The sequence below is a fragment of the Prionailurus bengalensis genome, chromosome B4 (assembly GCF_016509475.1).
Source record: "Prionailurus bengalensis isolate Pbe53 chromosome B4, Fcat_Pben_1.1_paternal_pri, whole genome shotgun sequence".
Taxonomy (NCBI): Eukaryota; Metazoa; Chordata; class Mammalia; order Carnivora; family Felidae; genus Prionailurus; species Prionailurus bengalensis.
The window spans coordinates 119229777-119245234 of NC_057358.1; the positions used below are offsets into that span (position 1 = coordinate 119229777).

The 15458-nt window shown below is 38.3% G+C and overlaps 1 non-coding gene and 1 pseudogene across 1 annotated transcript; both read left to right on the top strand.

Moving 5' to 3' along the window:
* Positions 1-5154: 5154 nt before the first annotated feature.
* LOC122473678 lies at positions 5155-5680 on the top strand (annotated as a pseudogene).
* Positions 5681-11659: 5979 nt separating this feature from the next.
* On the top strand, positions 11660-11790 carry LOC122474171. Its single transcript, XR_006294853.1, has one exon. It is a non-coding gene; the product is annotated as a small nucleolar RNA SNORA18 (small nucleolar RNA).
* Positions 11791-15458: the final 3668 nt, after the last annotated feature.

Genomic DNA, 15458 nt, shown 5'->3' on the forward strand with positions numbered 1-15458 from the left:
TTGATCTTTTACAGATGTAGGACCAAGGAAGGAACTGAGTATAAATCTCTTGAAGTCATTTGGCTTGTCCACTATAATTTGTTAATGTACATAAGTCCATTATGGCTTTTTTATTTTAAAGACTCAAATTTTGGCTTCAAATACAAACAAGTGAGAAATATTTTAGTAGATAAATAAAAAGAACTAGAATGCAGTGCATGAACTTTTATGCAGTGCATGAACTTTTTCAAAATCTGTTTTAATAACCTATAAGAGACATTTTGGGTAAAATTTGAATATGGACTGAATATTAGGTGATATTAGGAAATTCACTACTTTTCTTTGGTGTGATAATGCTATTGTGGTTCTGTTAAGAGACTATTCTTATTTTTATGTGATATATGATGAAAAATTAGGGACAAGTGTCCTGATTTCCATAATTTGTTTTTAGGCAGTACGTAAAATTACATATTTTTCATGTTTATATATTCATATATATATATTCATATATTTATATATTTGTAAACACAAAAATATGTAAATATATTTACGCACATACATACATGCAGATAAAATAAATACAATTAAATAATATTGTTGAATGTAGGTATACGAATGAACATTATACCTCTCTTTCAACTTTTCTTTAGATCTAAAAATTTTCATATTAAAAATATAGAGAATGTATGGGGCGCCTGGGTGGCTCAGTCGGTTAAGCGTCCGACTTCGGCTCAGGTTGTGATCTCACGGTCCGTGAGTTTGAGCCCCGCATCGGGCTCTGTGCTGACAGCTCAGAACCTGGAGCCTGCTTCTGATTCTGTGTCTCCCTCTCTCTCTGACCCTCCCCCATTCATGCTCTGTCTCTCTCTGTCTCAAAAATAAATAAATGTTAAAAAAAAAATTTTTAATAGAATAAAATTAAATAAATAAATAAATAAAAATATAGAGAATGTAAGTATTCATACTATAGGGGATATGTCATCTTCTTGGCTTAAGGAAGAGAAACAATTCAATGAAATTGTAAATCAAAGGTTAAAAATAATTTAAACACAACAATGTTAAGATACTTTATATATGGAACTATACACTTAAAAATGGTTAAGATAGTTAATTTTATGTGTACTTTACCACACTTGTTTTTCATTTTTCTGATTAAATTTTAAAATGAAGAAAATAATAATTTAAAAGGCCTCTTCCTGGCACACTGTCTCTGGGAATCAGATTTGCCCAGGAAATAAGAGAAGAAATGCATTGATTTTAAAGGACAGGCATCAGTTTTCCTAGCAGAGTGTGAACAGAGGGGAAAACACAAAAAATAAAAGACCAGCGGTTGGTCAGGTTACACTCTAGAGGAAGAAAGAGAATTCCTTAGGAGAAAGGGAAAGGCCCTAGAGAAAAACCTTAATGGATATAAAAGGAAAATAAGAAATCTTCAAAGCCAAGCTAGAACACCTAAAAAAAAAAAAAAAAAAGATACGTATTCTAATCTAACTGCCCATTAAAATTATACTATAAAATGAGAAGATGAGTTGACACTAGAAGAGAGAGGATGCCTGGGGTACAAAGAAACCTTATAGAGGAAGGGTCAAGGTATGGGAGAGAAGCTTGAAATGAATTGTGTCCAAAATTACATATGTTGAGGTCCTAACCCCCAATATCTCAGGATGTGACTTTATTTGGAAATAGGGTCCTTGCAGATGCAATTTGTGAAAGTAACATTAGGTCACATTAGATTAGGGTGGAACCCTAATCCAATATGGCCAGTGTCATATTTGGACACAAAACACAAAGACACAGAGAGAAGACAATGTGAAGAGACACAGGGAGAAGACCTCCATCTACAAGCCAGAGACAGAGAGCTGGAACGGCTCCTTCCCTCACAGCCTCAGAAGGAACCAGCCCTGACAACACTCTGACTTCCGTGAACTCCTAGCCTCCAGAAGTGTGAGAGAATACATTTCTGTTGTTTAAGCCACAGCAGTTCATTATAGAATATGTAGGCAGATTGGAGAGGGAAGACAGAGACTGGCAGGGCAGAATTCTTGAAACCCATTAAGTTTCAAGATGACACAGCTATTTTAGGCATGCCTGGGTGGTTCAGTAGGTTAAGCATCCAACTTTGGCTCAGGTCATGATCTTACAGTTTGTGAGTTCAAGCCCTGCATCAGGCTCTGTGCTGACAGCTTTAATTAAAAAAAAAAAAATTGTTTTTTAATTAAAAAAAAAAAGAAAAAGAATGACATGTCTATTTTAAGAAGAGACGCAAGTATTGCTTATATCCCGAGGAAACAAGCCGAGGAGTTTTATAGTTAGGACTTTAAGAGGGAGAAAAAAATGAGACATGCTAAGGGTGAGCCAGGCAAGACAATCATATTAAGTCCAGGCCTGGACAGATGCTAGTCTCATGGAAGAATATTTCATAGAATTCTATACTTTAACAAGTTGAAGGCAGATGCATGTCACCAATGAATGTTTCAGGCAAAGCAGAACTCCTAGATTTCATCTCTCTCATTATGAAGAAAAGCCACAGTGAAAAATCTAGAGGAATGTGTTAGGAGGGGATGACTGGCTCGGCAGGAGGGGTTAAAAGGTAAAAAGACAGTCAAAGAAGGAAGTAGTTTTTTCCTCTGGAGTATCAGAACTTAGTCAAACCCAGAAAAAAGTCAAAAACAGACAAAGCAAGGTCCAAGATAGAACCTACTCTAGAACTATTCATTTTCAGTGGGCCCCTAGGAACACATCAGAGACATTAGCAAGAGGATCAAGTCAAGGATCGGCTGAAGGAGGCAAAACATATGCCTAGGGCTAGTAGTCAGCAAACTTTTCCTGTAAAGGGCCAGCTAGCAAATATTTTAGTCTTTGTAGGTCACGCAGTCTTAGTTGCCACTACTCAACTCTGCCTTAGCATGTCCAAGAAGCCATAAGCAATACAGAAATGAATGAACATGGCTGTACCGCAATAAAATTTTATATGTGGGCATCAAAATTGGATTTCATGTAATTTTCATGTGTCACAAAATGTTATCCTTTTGTTTTTTTCAACCACCTAAAATGTAAAAAAAAAAAAAATTATACTTATTAATGAATAGAATAAATTAATTATGTTTAAATATAAATGTAAATTTATATTTTACCATATAAAAAACAGGCAGCCGGTTTGGATTCTGCCCAGGTGCCATAGTTTGCAGACCCCTAGCCAAGGCAATTCCAAAGCAAGAGCCCAAGGCAACAGCCATTGTAGTAAAGGACTAGAAGTGCCTCTCATTGAAAAAAGTGGAGGTAATGTCCTACAGAACCCACCTTCAGTTCTACCCTAGTGAAACAGAGATGCAGGCCTCAAAAGGCAAATGGGACTAAGCAGGTTTTGAATATGCTGAAGGATACATCAAATAATTGTCTGAGCATGTCACCTTTGCAAATTTCTAAATTTTACAAAAGCTATTCTCTGAGACAGGATGCATTATGCATAGATAAATTTTCCCCAAGATGCAGTAAACACAGGGCATGGTGCCATAGTTAATCCATAATTAATCTCTTGAGGAACATTTTCCTGAGTTTCTATTTATCGGTCATGGTCTCCAAGCAACTGGCACAGACTGACTATATCCTGGTGAGGCTAAGACTAGGATGGTCTCTTTACACATGTGTGTTTCCACTATCTCCATCCTTCCTTCAAAGACTACTGAACGGCTGGTCAGGAACCCATCAAGCTTGGGGTTCAGGGAAGATCATTTTGCCTGTAATAACTACTTAAGAGATAAGAGATTTGACTATGTTTTAAATTTTTGACAATTACATTTATGCGACCCACTCATATTTTAGACTTCTTAAAAAGTGGGACTTTTGAAAGACTTTAGGTTGAGTTAATTCAGTTTCAGTATCCTGAGAGAGTACATCAGTCATTATGAACTAGGTTATTACACAGAAACAAACAATTCCAAAACACAATTTTGATAACAATGACAATTCATTTTTCAGTCCACACTACATGTCTATTATAAGTCAGCAAGGGGATTCTGCTTATAATAAACCAGAGACCTCATCTGTTGCATGTTCCTTCTCAACCCAATACTTTCACACGTGCCAGGGAAGAAGTATAGAGCTAAGCAAAGTGCACACTGGCTCATAAATTTTCCACCAGGAGGTAACACATCATTTCAACTCACGTTTCACTGGTCAGTGTGAGTCATATGACAAGGCCTAATTTCAAAGGCAGTAGTGAAGTAAAATCCAATCACAGGCCATTAAAGAGCAAATACTTAGTTTGCTGTGCTGATAACTCTCACAGTGAACAATATCCATTCCAGTGGGAAATGCCAAAGCTGCCAATAGTAAAGAACTTGATTCTACCCAGAGTCTGAGTGAGACCTCTCTGAAACTGAACAGAATGACAAGTTAGTAAGAGCTCTAATTTCTTTGTGCTTAAATTTATATAAAGGAAAGAAAATTTAGTTATTAGACTTTTGATCTGGGGGCTGTTTTTATATTGCTGATATTATATTATTTGGAAATTTTATGTTGTCATCTGTGCTCATTTCTGATATTCTGTAACATAGCTGGGCATAAATTGAAATAAGAAATAGAATGGGGACTCATTTTCAGGCAAGAATGCAGAGCAGCTGTGCTGATCATTTAATTTGTGCTCCTCTTCTGTCCCATTTCAGAGCCTTCTCACAGCAAAAGAAAATCCACATGATTCTCAGGGAAGTTGTGGCTGGAATTAGAAGTCTGCTCTTAAGAAGGAAGAAGCAAGACCATCTGGAGAAACTGACCATCTCCTCTACCAAGGAAATTTGCCACACTGCCCATGGAAAACCCTAAGAATTAATAAAAGGTCAAAAAGCTGAGGACTATCAAGGAAAGGTATTACTCCCTGGGGTGAGTTGTCCTAAAGTTGAGTCTTGGAGGGATGATATTGGAAAACCTGATTGTTGCCATGGATCCAGGCTGCAGTTCCCAGTTGAGCTTTACCAATGATAAAGCTGATTTTTTTTTTATCTCCATCAAACTATTGCACTTAGTTCTCAAATGGCTTGAAAGTTGGAAGAGTAAAAGATGTGATTAAAACCAGAACAGATACTTAGAAAACCTTAAACCAGAACACTTCTTTCAAATATGTCTTACTTTTCTTTCTGCACCCGCTCTCGTGGCAGCGGCAGCAGGTGCACCCTTGACATGCAGACCTATGCACACAAGCTCATGGACCTGTACCGGCCACGGAAATGCTCCACCAGCAACCACCATCATCACTGCCAAGGACCACATGTCCATCCAGATGAATGTAGTCACAGGGTTACAGGCAGGTTCAACCATCAGTTTAAAACCTACACTACATGGGGCGCCTGGGTGGCACAGTTGGTTAAGCGTCCGACTTCAGCCAGGTCATGATCTCACGGTCCGTGAGTTCGAGCCCCGCGTCGGGCTCTGGGCTGATGGCTCAGAGCCTGGAGCCTGTTTCTGATCTTGTGTCCCTCTCTCTCTCTGCCCCTCCCCTGTTCATGCTCTGTCTCTCTCTGTCCCAAAAATAAATAAACGTTGAAAAAAAAAATTTTCTTTTTAAATAAAATAAAATAAAACCTACACTACATGTGGGGCCATTAGTAGGATGGGTGAGTCCAATGACTCTATCCTCTGACTGGCCAAGGTTGATGGCATTGTTTCCTGGAGAAGATCACACACGTGGAATATTTGTCATAAATAAATGGCAACACCCCCATAATATATGTATATATAACCTTAGAATCTGAAAATGTAAAACAGATAAAAGTGGAATTATTTTAGTAAAAGAGGAGAAAATGAAGCTATGAAGCCCATCTACTCAGGTGCCCCTTACTTTCTGTGGGGCCTCTGAGTGCTCCTCAGAGCACAGCTTGAAAACCTCTGCCTTAAAAAAAGAAAGAAAAGACAAGATGAAAAGAAAAGAAAAAAGAGAAGAAAAGAAAAGAAAAGAAAAGAAAAGAAAAGAAAAGAAAAGAAAAGAAAAGAAAAGAAAAGAAAAGAAAAGAAAAGAAAAGAAGAGAAGAGAAAATCACTGCCTTAAAAAATTAGAATCACCAGCCACTTGATACAGAGGATGAACTGGCCGTTTTTAATTATGCTGTGACCACCAGAGGAGCGTAATCTCTACATTACTCCATAAAAAACATTCTGATCTCTCCTTTCAAAGTATCCACAAAAATGAGGACTCTCCTTATCCTCACTGACCATACTGGGTACACTCTCCTGAAGTTTAATATATAAAAAAATCGACTAGGATTCCTGTCTTCAATACAGATTCCTGGGCCCCACTCACAGAGATATCATTCCCTGTTTCTAGGGAGGCTCTTAAGAAACTACTTTCAACAACATCCAAGTACATCTGGGTCAGGTGTCCTGAGGACTACACTTTAAGAAACACAGACTCAAGATGGAAAATGTGAAAAGGAAAATGATTGGAAAACATATTAAAAGCATCCATCGCCCTTCAATGAAGGGCCTTCAATGACAAATGAAGACATATGAACTTTATTCAATTAATTTCAGGCAGCTATTGAAGTTATTTGAGCAGCAGAGAGACATGATAAAAGATGAACTTTAAGAAAGTTAGTATGGAAGGGGCACCTGGGTGGCTCAGTCAGTTAAGCATTTGACTTTGGCTCAGGTCATGATCTCACAGTTTGTGAGTTCAAGCCCTGTGTTGGGCTCTGTGCAGACAGCTCAGAGCCTGGATCCTGCTTCAGATTCTGTGTCTACCTCTCTCTCTGCCCTCCCCCATTTGTGCTCTCTCAAAAATAAATAAATGTACAAAAAAGAAAAAAAAAGAGAACGTATGAAAGCAGGATGTGAAATCAGCAGAAATGGGAAAAATATGTTAAAAGGTTATTTATTGTAAGGGTCTAAGAAAGGCATAAGGAGTTTCTGGATGTGAACAATTACAGTGAGAATTAAGACAAGGGAACAGATAATAGTCCAAGTTATGGACTGAATGTGCCCGCAAATTCAGACATTGAAGCCTACCCCCTGATGGTATTGGGAGAGGAAGTAATAAGGGTTAGATGAGATTATGAGGGTAAGGGCCCTCGTGATGGGATTAGTGCCTCTATAAGAAGAGACACCAGGGGGAGCCTGGGTGGCTCAGTCAATTAAGAGGTTAAGCATTGGACTTTGGCTCAGATCATGATCTCGTGGTGGTTCGTGAGTTCAAGCCCCGTGCCGGGCTCTGTGCTGACCACTTGGAGCCTGGAGACTGCTTCAGATTCTGTGTCTACCTCTCTCTCTACCTCTCCCCCACTTGCACTGTCTCTCTCTTTCTCTCAAAAATAAACAAACATAAAAAAAAAGAGAGAGAGAGACACCAGAAAGCTTGCTCTCTCTTTCTTTCTGCCATGTAAGGATATAGGGAGAAGGTGGCCATCTGCAAGCCAGGAAGAGAGCCTTCATCAGGACCTGACCATCCATGCTGGCATCTTGATCTTTGACTTTCCAGCCTCCAGAACCATTAGAAATGAATTTCTGTTTTTTAAGCCATCCAATCTATGGTATTTTGGTATGGAAGCCTGAGTTGACTGACAATCTACAAAGAATCAATGTGACTTGGAAGGTACAAATTGGAAATCAAGAGAAAAATGGATTCAAATATGAGACTAGGTTTCCCAACTAACTGGAAAGCAAGACGGTTGTTCCTTTAACCAAAGGGAAAGATTGAGCTTCCCTTTGGGGAAATGCTGGGCCTGTGCTGGTCATTGTGCTTGCCCTGATGAGGGGCTTGCAAAAGGGATAAAAGGCAGCCCTTGGGGACCACATAACCCCTCCAATCATAACTGGTTAAACTTGTGTTAACATCTGATCCAGACGCAGCCAACCTATAGTGTCATCAGGGACCTATGAGCAGCCCTGCCTCTAAAACCTGAGCACAGCCAATCAAATACTTATCTTGGGAATCTGGAGAGAAATACACACGCAAGGAAATAAGGCTGTTAAATGTAGGTGACCCTGAAAGGATGCCAAGAACGGTCATCAACTTGAGAAGAACCACAAAGCATAAGTAAAATGAAGAAGCGAAAGCCGTGAGACGGAGAGAAAACTTATGCCAGCAGTTACAACAGAAGGAAGCAAAACACACAGAAAGTGAGTCCTGTGAAGACTGAATCACTAGAGTAGAAATCTCCCAACAGCTACAGCTGAGGCCCTTCACAGGGTGTTTGGGATTCCTTTCTTGTTCAGCACATAGTAAGCACTCAAGAAACAGGTGCTTTGAAAATTTAAAACAAAAGCCATTCAAGTCTTGTTCCATCCTCCTGTCCCTGCTCTTCTTGAAGCCTTGATATTTGTTTTCACCAGGTTCTCACGTGCATTCTCCTCACAACATACCCCTCATTGCTTGGCAACTTGAATGGAAATTTGTTCACACCATGACAAGAGTGTGGCTGAAGCAGAAATATACTGGATTTAGGGTCTTTCAAGAAAATTGAGGGGTCGGCGATAAAACTGAAATACAGAACTGAATGAAGCTCAGGACAGAGGGCAAAGCAAATGTGGATTTGAAGGTGATGCCTCTGAAAGCATTATATTAAGACTAGATAGCTTGACAAAGCAGATCACATAAAGAAGAGAGACAAGAAAAGTCCTGAGGAAATCCCTCACTTAGACGAGAAAAGTCAGAGGAGGCAAAAGAGACAGAATCCATACTTTCAGAGGTCTCCGCCTGTTTTGCATCAGGCAAAATATGATCATCTGCATTGACCATTTGAATAGGGCTGCTTTTATCCTGCTTTTAAAGCCATGTTTAGTGAGAGACCGCTTTCCCTTGGCTTCATGTTTTCATGTAGAGGCACTATAGCAAGAGTTAGCAGTCCTGGCTTCTTGCTCACCCCCTTACACCTTCCCAAGAGAGGAGGAATGGCTTACCTAAATTGATGAACAGGTAACAGGCACAGCTATAAAGCAGACTTAGTGAGGCACTCTGAGTAAATTCGATTGGGAATGACATATTAGCAAACCCGTTGGGCTCTCAGAAGTAGCCACATTCTCTAGTCTCCATTCTTCAGTAATCACCCTAATGAGATCTCTGTCTTTTGGACCCAGGTGCCAATCTCTCTATTGGTTCTGAAATTTGGACAGGGCAAGGAAATATTTTACTTTAATTTTCACCCTGTTGCAGACTCGTTACCCAGGAAGCAGACTCTGAGACAAAAGTTAGCATGCAGGAAGTTGGTTGGGGAGTGCTCTCAGAATCAACACCTGTAGAGTAAGGGAAAGAAACAGGCTTCCAGGACAAGTTAGATTGCAATGCTTCACAGGGCTGCCAAATTTAGTAAATAAACACACAGGATTTCTAGTTAGAATTTCAGATAAACAGCAAAAAGAATTTTAGTAGCAATATGTCCCATGCAGTATTTAGGACATACTGATTCTAAAAAAGTGTTGTTTATCTAAAACTCAAAGTTAACTGGGCATCTGTATTTATTTTATCTGGCAACCCTAAAGCCTCAGCCACCCAGCAGGGAGCTCGGAAGCTGAGAAAGCCCTTTCACCGTGATCTGAGTCGGACAAGGAAGCTGGGATTTTACAGCCCCACACAGGCCAGTCATTGGATGCAGCTGCTCCTGGGAAGGAAGCAGAAGCTTGAGCAAGGTGGTTCTTTTCAGCCACGAGCAATTCCTGAAAGGGTCGGAAGCTGAAGAGTGTCAGCCCACCATCATCCCAGCATCTGGGGGGATAAATCCTTCAGTCCTGAGAGCGGACCTGGATGGTACAATACAGCTAACATGACTCTCTCCTCCCCAAAACCCTCTAACAATGATACATTATTTATTTAGTCCCTTCTCTGTTGGCAGTAGTGTGCTAGGGCCCTGGAGGCACTTCTCCTTTTATTGAAAACTGTCAGTTGATGAAAAGAAAGAGAAGCCAATCTAAATATTTGGTGAATGAGTTCTCAATTCTTTATGTTGAGATTCTCATACTTTTCCTTGGTCTTTTGAGATGGATAGGCCCTGTCACAGTTTTTCTTTCAAAGATAGTTTTTTGAAGACACATATTCTATACCCACCCCAAACAGAAAATTTATAATAAGCTAGGAAAAAAAAAACATACTTCCTTAATTTGAAAAGGGGTTTCCACCAAAAACCTAAAACAATTCTTATTCTTTTTTTTTCACCTCTATTTTTTCATTTAACCCTTTATTATGGAAATTCAAACATATACAGACAGAAAGAATAGATTAATGAGCTCAGTGTGTCTATCACTCATCTTCAACAATTACCAACATTTTGCCAATTTCCAAGTATCATTCTGAAAAGTAAAGTAACTGTAAACTATTCTGTAGAGTAAAATACCACGTCCCCATAAAAGTCAGGAACAAGATATAATGAAACCTCCTTTTACAGTCAATACTTTTGCCCTCAAGTTACTGGTCAATACAGAAAGATCAGGAAAAAGAAATAAATATGAATTATTTATACATAATTAATAAATAGATATATACCCAGAAAATCCAAGGCAATCACATATTTCTAGACTAATTAAATTTTCAGAAAGGTAGAAATAAGATTAACCTATAAAAATCTATAGCCTTTCTATAATTAGCAACAACTAATTTTAAAATGTAATAGAGAAGAGAGTTATAATTCATTTCCAATGAAACCTTGAATTACCTAAAAAAAAACCTTAAAAGTATGAAATTTATTGAAGACAACCATATAATTTTAATGAAAGCCATAAAAGATATTCTGAGATAAAAAGATTCGATATTATACAGATATTAAAGCTCCCTAAGTTAAATAATACATGTGATACGATGTTAATCAAAATTCCAACAGGGTATTTTATAGAATTGGCAAGCTAATTCTGAAGTTCATCTATGAGATGTGCCAAAAAAAATCAAGATTCTTAAGAAAAAGAACAAGAAAAAGGACTTATGTTACCAGATATCAAAATGTACCATAAAGTCACAATATTCGAAATAATTTGGTACTGTGCAAAATAGGCAAATAGATCAATAGAACAGAATTAAAAGCCCAGAAGAAGTCATACATATATATGATCTTAGTATATGATAAATGAGGCATTTAAAACCAGTCAGGAAATGACTGAGTGTTTAATAAATAGTGTTAGGAGGAGTTATCTATTTGGAAACAATTAAAATTAAATGCTTTCCTCATAGTATGCTTTAAAATAAATTCCAGTTGTTTTTAAAATGTAAATTTTTTGAAAGGATAAAAAATGGGTAAATATATTATAATCTTGGGGGAAGAAAGCTATCTTGATAAAACATAAAACCCAGATACATTATGGTATGACAGAGGACATATAAAGAAGGTCACTTAACTATTGAGAAGAAACTGATGGTTACCAGAGGGGAGGTAGTAGAGGGATGGGTGAATGGGTGATGGAGATTAAGAGCATACTTATCACAAGGAGCACTGGGTGATGTATGGAATTATTGAGTCACTATATTCTACACCTAAAACTAATGTAACACTATATGTTAACCATACTGGAATTTAAATAAAATGTCAGAAAGGAAGTAAATTATGTCAGACAATATTTGCAACTGATATGACAAAATTTTATACCTCATTTTTTACGATGCATACATATACATCTCATTTTATCTTAATTATCTAAACATAGATTAATATTTTATATAAACATATATTTATATGAAGAACCTATCAGTCAATAAGAAACAACCCAGTAGATAGTTGAGGTCTATCCCCATGGCTTAGACCTATAGACTCACATTGTTGAAAATGCCTCATAGAGTAACTATGTGGTTTTGCTTTACTCACAGACCCATTTGTTACATCTGTGGGAAAGAACTACAAGACAGAGTTGCTAAACGTATGAAAGACCAAATGATTAAATACTTTGACCTTAGCTATTGGCATATCCCATAGTCTATTCTTGGGTGTGATAGCTGGGGAAGGAATATGATTTGAACTCATTTATGTTTGCCAGGTGTCTGAAATAGAGAACTAGGCAGATCCATGTACTCTAAACATGGCCCTAAAGAAAATCACTTGAAGAAATTAGATCTCAAAGATGCTAGGTGGGGAAATGTTTGAAGTATGTCATCAGTAATGTCCATATTCAAGTGGAGATAAAGAATTGTGGGCTGAATGCAGGACAACTATGAATTAAGCATAGGTTCTTTTTTGTTAATGTTTATTTATTTATTTTGACAGAGAGACAGAGAACACTATGAATCGGGGAGGATCAGAGACAGAGAGAGAAAGAGAGAGAGAGAATCCCAAGCAGTTTCCATGCTATCAGCACAGAGCCCAATGTGGGGCTGGATCTCATGAACCATGAGATCACGATCTGAGCCAAAATCAAGGGTCAGAGCTTAACCAACTGGGTGGAGCTTAACCACCCAGATGGCCCAACCATAGTTTCTTTTCAAAAGACCTATCTGGAAGATAAACCCTGACTCAAGCTTTAGAGGAACTACCAAGAACTCCATGGGCAGTGGAAGGAATCACAACATGTAAAATTCCTTAAACAAAAAATGTATTGATTTTAGATAATTTTGTCTAATGTTACACATAATTTTGAAAAACGCTTTACACTGTAGAAAAAGGAAAAACAGTAGAAATCTTCCATCCAGTTAAAAGTAACCCAACTGCAGGGCACATGGGTGGCTCAGGTGGTTAGTGACCAACTTTGGCTCAGGGTCATGGTTCATGAGTTCAAGCCCCACCTTGGGATCTGTGCTGACAGCTCAGAGCCTGGAGCCTGCTTCAGATTCTGTGTCTCCCTTTCTCTCTCTGTCTCTCTTCCACTTACACTCTGTCTCTGTCTTTCTTAAAAAATAAACATTAAAAACAATTTTTAAAAAATAACCCAACTGCTTCAGCGAATGGTGTTGGGAAAACTGGACAACAACGTGCAGAATGAACCTGGACCACTTTCTTACACCATACACAAAAATAAACTCAAAATGAATGAAAGACCTAAACATAAGACAGGAAGCCATCAAAATCCTAGAGGAGAAAACAGGCAACAACCTCTTTGCCCTCGGCCACAGCAATTTCTTACTTGGCATGTCTCCAGAGGCAAGGGAAACAAGCAAAAATGAACTATTGGGACTTCATCAAGATAAAAAGTTTCTGAACAGCAAAGGAAACAATCAGCAAAACTAAAAGGCAACTGACAGAATGGGAGAAGATATTTGCAAATGACATGTCATATAAAGGGCTAGTATCCAAAATCTATAAAGAACTTATCAAACTCAACACCCAAAAAACAAATAATCCAGTGAAGAAATGGACAAGACATGAACAGACACTTCTCCAAAGAAGACATCCAGATGGCTAACAGACACATGAAAAAAATGCTCAACATCACTCATCATCGTCAGGGAAATGCATATCAAAAGCACAATGAGACACCACCTCACACCCAACAGAATGGCTACAATTAACAACTCAGGCAACAATAGATGTTGGTGAGGATGTGGAGAAAGAGGAGCCCTTTTGCACTGCTGGTGGGAATGCAAACTGGTGCAGCCACTCTGGAAAACAGTATGGAGGTTCCTCAAAAAATTAAAAATAGAACTACCCTACAACCCAGCAATTGCACTACTAGGTATTTATCCCAAGGATACAGGAATGCTGATTCGAAGGGGCACATGCACCCCAATGTTTACAGCAGCACTATCAACAATAGCCAAAATATGGAGAGAGCCCAAATGTCCATCAACAGATGAATGGATAAAGAAGATATGGTATATATATACAATGGAATATTATTCAGTGATCAAAAAGAATGAAAATTTTGCCATCTGCAACAATGTGGAACTAGAGCGTATTATGCTAAGTGAAATAAGTCTGTCAGAGAAAGACAAATACCATAGGATTTCACTCATATGTGGAATTTAAGATACAAAACAGATGGGGCATCTGGGTGGCTCAGTCTGATCTCTTAAGTGTCTGACTCTTGATCTCGGCTCAGGTCATGATCTCACAGTTTGTGAGTTTGAGCCCCCCATCCAGCTCTGTGCTGATGGCCTGGAGCCTGCTTGGGATTCTGTCTCTCCTTTTCTCTGCCCCTCCCCAACTTGTGTATGCATTCTCTCTCTCTCTCTCTCTCTCTCTCTCTCTCTCTCTCTCTCTCTCTTTCTCTCTCTCTCAAAATAAATAAACATTTAAAAAAAGGTTTTTAAAAAGATACAAAGCAGATGAATATAGGGGGATCTGGGTGGCTCAGTTGGTTAAGTGTGCAACTTCAGCTCAGGTCATGATCTCACAGTTTGTAGGTTCGAGATCTATGTCCGGCTCTGTGCTGACAGCTCAGATCCTGAAGCCTGCTTCAGATTCTGTTTCCCTCTCTCTCTGCCCCTCCCTCCACCTCTCAAAAATAAATAAACATTGAAAAAAAAACAGATGAACATAAGGGCAGGGAAGCAAAAATAATATAAAAAGGGCATTATAAAAAGGGTAAAGGGCATTAAGGAAGACACTTGTTGGGATGAGTACTGGGTGTTACAGGTAAGTGAGGAATCACTAAATTCTATTTCTGAAATTATTATTACACTATATGTTAACTAACTTGGATTTAAATCTTAAAAAAATAAATAAAGTTTAGTTAATAAATAAATAAATAAATAAATAAATAAATAAATAAATAATAAAAATAACCCACCTGATGGGGCACCTGGCTCAGTCAGTTAAGCGTCCGACTTTGGCTCAGGTCATGATTTCACAGTTCATGAATGCAAGCCCTGCGTCAGGCTCTGAACTCACAGGACAAAGTCTGCTTGGATCCTCTGTAACCCTCTCTATCTGCCCCCCTCCCACTCACACACACTCTCTCAAAAATAAACAAAAATAAAATGTTGAGATACAAATCAAGTTAATAAAACAATGAGACATCAATTTTTGACCATCACCCTAAGTCAGAAAATGCCAAGGGCCTGCAATTTTACCCTACCTGCAAGCTAACAAGTTAGCTTACCACAGCGTTATACACATTTTGACAGAAGACTATAAAACACCCTAAAAACAAAAAAGTGCTCTGGTGAGTGAATACATGTATAAAATCTGGTTGGTGCTTATGTTCCTAATTGAAAACAATTAATTTGCATTCTGGCATATACATCAGTCTCTTAGAAGTTTGGTTAGTATGAGTCAATTGCCAAGTATATGATCAACTCTGAATATTGATTAACTGACACAGTAAAATCCTTGAACTTGCAAGTCTGGGAACAGAGTCAGGACTCGTAGTGATTACACCAAGGTATGGTCAACCTGATGAACAGTCAGTCCTTCCCAAAGACATCTATCTCTCTGGCCCCTTGCACATCTTCATTAAACCAAAACATTTTCACCTGTTCCTCCCTTGAGATCATTTTCATCCCCTATGATTATCAGTCAATTCCAGTTTGTTAGTACCTGTTAAAAAGTATCATCCAAACTTGAACATACTATTATAGATACAATCTCAACAATACAGAATATATCATACATACCGGACCCTATTGCATGAATGTACCCTAAATA